Source organism: Papaver somniferum, unplaced genomic scaffold (genome assembly GCF_003573695.1).
Source record: "Papaver somniferum cultivar HN1 unplaced genomic scaffold, ASM357369v1 unplaced-scaffold_10, whole genome shotgun sequence".
Lineage (NCBI taxonomy): Eukaryota > Viridiplantae > Streptophyta > Magnoliopsida > Ranunculales > Papaveraceae > Papaver > Papaver somniferum.
Genome location: NW_020618825.1, coordinates 1,850,353 through 1,855,049, shown reverse-complemented (window position 1 = coordinate 1,855,049; position 4,697 = coordinate 1,850,353). Strand labels below are relative to the sequence as shown.

The 4,697-nt window shown below is 34.6% G+C and overlaps 1 pseudogene; it reads left to right on the top strand.

Annotated features, from left to right (window-relative positions):
* Positions 1 to 756: 756 nt before the first annotated feature.
* LOC113326871 lies at positions 757 to 2,859 on the top strand (annotated as a pseudogene).
* Positions 2,860 to 4,697: the final 1,838 nt, after the last annotated feature.

Sequence of the window (4,697 nt, the reverse complement as noted above, 5' to 3'; positions counted from 1 at the left end):
TGTTACAGCCCATTCAGATACTCGGTAAAGCTGACTCGGTTCTCTATCTTTTTTGTTATCGATCACAGCCTCTCATTCTATATCTCATTACCTTCTCTCTCGTTCTGCCTCACTACTTTCTCCCTCTTTCTCCTCTCAGCGGAAACCATCCGAAACCCAGTTTAAATCATGTTTTTTCTCATCTCTCAGCGGAAATCATTTCTAATAAACTTTTTATCTCTCGATCTCAACTCTTTCAGAAAAAAAATAATAAAACCATTTAATTCAAATCGTTCAAATGAAAACCTAGGTTCTTCATCACTGTCTGCTGCATCTTTTGGATCATTATCTATCAAATTGAAATCCAAAATCTAACCCCTAACCCTAGATTTACTTTAAACAGATGTGACATTTCTGATGAACTAGTAGATCTGGCTTGGATGATAACATTCTCTATTGTTATCGTGTTTCTAGGTTGTAGCTGTTGATATTTACGATAGGGGGTAATCTTATTGATGTATTGGTTTCTCTAAAGATTTAATCAACGTTCTGCAATCAATTGGTGGTGGTTAGTATTCTGTGATATTTTCTTAGATTTAGGCTTTTTTGAGTGAGAACATATAATTAAGCAATTGAGCTCTTGTTTTTTATTTGTTGTTCTTGTTATTGCGATTTTTTTCTTAAATTTTTAGGGTTTTTATTACTTATTTATTTGGTTTTTGTTTTGAGAGAGAAGGAGGTGGTGGTGGTGCTGGTGGTGGCGGTTTACTGGTTTTAATGGCGTTTCTGTTTGATAATAGCTCTGGGGAAGTACAAAATATAGGTGAGATTTTGATTTTAATGATAAATGGGTTTTAATTTTCTGGGTTTTATTCAGAAATTAGAAATGTAGCTATTTTTTTGTGTTTGTTAATGAGGTTCTCTTAATTTTTCTGGGTTTTGATTTAGAAATTATAAAAGAAGGCTCATTTTTCTGATTCTGATAATGGGGTTCTCTTAAATTTTCTAGGTTTTGATTCATAAATTAGAAATCAAGCTTCTCGTTTCTCTGAGTTTCATTTTGTGTCTATTTTTACATTGTTTGATTTTGAGTTTGGTTGGATTTATCTAGGTTATGGATGTGATGATCTATATTCAGAGTTATGGAGAGCTTTGGCTGGTCCTCTTGTTAATGTTGGTGAAAGGGTTTCTTACTTTCCTCAAGGTCATATGGAGCAAGTAAAGACTCGTCATCTCTAAACTGATTTTCATTCTCCATTCTTCATCCATTTTGTGTTTTTCTGGTAAAATTTTGAGCTAATTTGGTACACTACATTAAAACCTGGTGAAATCGTCACTGTCGAAGTGCTTTATGTACTAACACGTTCGTTAGAACCGTTTCCTGAAGAGATCAGACAATCAGAACCACAGTTTGTGTATTTTCGTGATAGTGCGATTATTTTATCACCTTATCATGTTAAGGAACAAACAACATTTATTAAAACTCCAAGCAATAAGGTTGAATCTTTTACGATAGTTGAACCTACTAACCGTGCCAGTGCAGAGATCAAGTATGGGCAATATGATAACCGTACTCCTTATATTCATATTCTCCAATACTTGTTCACTTTGAGAATAACAGTTCATTTTCGGTTGTTGAGGAACTTGTACATGAGGTTGAAATATCTCACCGGGGAAGCCTACAAATTACAGAGCACTATGCTCTGGCCCATGCTGGTGCACGTCATAAGGGCATATTCTCAAGGTTAGTTATTAGTTCATAATAAGGTTTTCGTATCATTTCTCGTGTAAGTATTGGTGGAATTATTGCACCGTAAATGTACTTAGCTTATCGTTTTATGGCATGATTACTTCATGAAACTAGATAATCTGACATCCTATGAAGTCTTCTAATGTTCTTAAAGAAATTAAATTTACTTTTGATACATTGTTGATTTGCGGCTGTTTGTATTGTTTCTACTTATAAATTGTTATCTGTCATAATCCTCTGAACTCTTCATTCTTCCAGGGTTGAATATCAATCTAGGCCATCGATTAGTGGTGTATCTTCATTTAAGCAGCTAATTGCAAGATTACCCCCTCGAGTGCACTCCGTCTTCTATCACATCACACTTGCATACTAGTAATTCAAAGGTTTTTTAAACATCTTACACTTCTGTACTGCACAAATTTCTTACTAAGAAATTGCTTCATGGGGTTCTTTATAAATCAGTATAACTGGAATTTTCTGTTTCAGTCCGAGCTTGAAATAGGGCCACGTTATTCATTGTTTGGAGGATGGAAAGCCACTTCTGTTATTGGGTATGGACTACCATTAGAGGACTTCCTTTTCGAGTCGGCTGATGGCAAGCGTTACCTTAACTTCAGTTTCGGATGTCCCCTTGTTAACACCGTAGTTGAAAAATTTACCATAAAGGTAAAAATAATATCATAGTTGTGTTAGACTCTTGATTTTATTCTTACCGGATCCTTTCATCCATGATCTATTAAGTGATATTGAAATTAAAAACGTACAATTATCTGTTTTACATACTGGTTGATTGTATATACGTTATGCATCAGGTGGTGCTACCCAAGGGATCAAAAGATCCTTCTACGATCGTTCCTTTTCCAGTTGATCAACATCTCGAGGTATTTATTCTCGTACACAGTATTAATGACTTACTGTTAATAGTTGCTAGACATTTGCGTATTTTTGTTGACTCTACCATGAGAAATGTACTCAATCACCCATATCTAAAACATTGTATCTTTGTGAAATTATTGCAGACAAGTTACTCGTATCTTGATGTTATTGGAAGGACAGTGGTGGTTCTTGAGAAGAAAAATGTAGTTCCTGAAACACGGTATTCCTTTCCAGGTAATTATCCAACCTATTAATTAAATGGACCAAGGGTCAAAATTAGCACTAAATATGAATCCTAGTGTCTAGTGTACTGATAGACGCATTTATGTGTCTATTTTCATCTCTTTTGTGTATTTTGTTAGTACTCGTTTTCGTCCTTATTATGGTGTTTTGTGTGTTTGTAGGTATTTTTTTGGAAAAAAATAATTTTGGAAAAATCGGCTCGAAAAATTATGCGGAGCATCCCGGAGGACATTTGTTATTCGGACTCTCTGCTTTGGATAAGGGCCACCCACTTGATAAGGGGTGACCACTTGCTATTTGCACCCCTGAACTGGATAGGGGGAGGTCATATTCTTTGTTTGAATTTGGTTTTGGCGGGAATACTTAATGCAGACGCTGTTGATTTTGGGTCGGATTGTTGGAGGGATTTCAGCGAGATTCAATCGCTAGAAACGGTTGGGCTGGGTCTGTATACACTAGACAGGGTATATGCAAGCGATTTGATCGAGTAACTTGGGCCAGAAATCCGAGTTTGGAAGTAAACAGGGGACCGAGATATTTTAGAAGATTATGTTAATTACGGAAGCTGTGTGAAGATTGGGAGAAGATATTTGGGAAGATATTCTCTCATGATATTATACGAACAATTTAAGACAATCCAGAGACGCGTAGAAGAGTTAAACAGGGAAGAAAATCCCATATCCTGCATGAAATACAAAGAAAATATTCCCGACGTTAATGGAGATTTCTGGGAGTTATTGTGAAGATTTGAAGGCATTAAACAGTATATAAAGGCTCTTTGGGTCAGCTAGCGAAGTGGAGAGAGAATTGGGAGAGGTTTAGAGCACTACAGGGCAAGAAAATTGAAGTTGCAGAGATTCTGGTTCTGCTGCTGCTGCTGCTTGAGGAGGAAGAAGAAGAGGAAGAACAGACTACCAAAGGCAGTCGTTTACCAACAAAGACAACGACTGTCTTTCGTGGGTCATAGTTTTTCAACGACAACAACACTTTATCTCTATCGTTGATTTTGGACGCCTTCTGTGGGTCGCAGAATTCTGTTTTATATCATTTTCTTGTCTTTCTCTTCATTGTAAAACACTTTTGAGCATCAATGAAATATTTTGAGATATTTCATTGTTTTCCAACATGATGAGCGGCTAAAATACCTGGTGATTGAGGCAATGGAGGATCTATTCACTCATGTATGATTGGTAATATTTTTATTTATAATTTCGTTAATTATTTATTTTATTTAATTCACTTGGATAAAAATATAAAAAAAAGGGATAAAATGGTTTTCTTAATTATTTGTGAATCAGTTTGATGTTTTATGCTTAGAATATATTCTTTGATAAATCATGCTTAAGGATTACAACTTAATATTTGGACACCTTTTAAATTAAAAAGTGATTTAATAAGAAAAAGAGCTTAATAATAATTTCTGAAATATTATTTATAACCAATCAACTTGAAGTAATAGTGAATCCCAAGCCTTCATCTTTCTAAAATCTTGACATTACTATTAATTTCCTTCATTTATTTATTTGTTTAAATCTTAAAAAAAAAGAGTTACCTTCACAAGTTCGAAAAGAACCCCCTTTTACCACTATCTACAACAACTTTTGAAAAAACACCAAATTTTTGGCGCCGCCGACGCGGACCTGTGCTTAGGTAGATTTTTTTTTTAGGTTTATTTTTTTTTTTTCCTTTTTACGTTTCTTTTTGTCTTTGATTTGCAGGTTCGAAGTGGAGTACTAAGGACCTTGGAAGGAAAAGCTTAAAGCGAAAGATAATTTTTTTTTTTGTTTTATATATAGAAAAGAGAGAAAAAAAAGAGAGAGATTTTTATATTTTTTTTAGGTTATTTTTT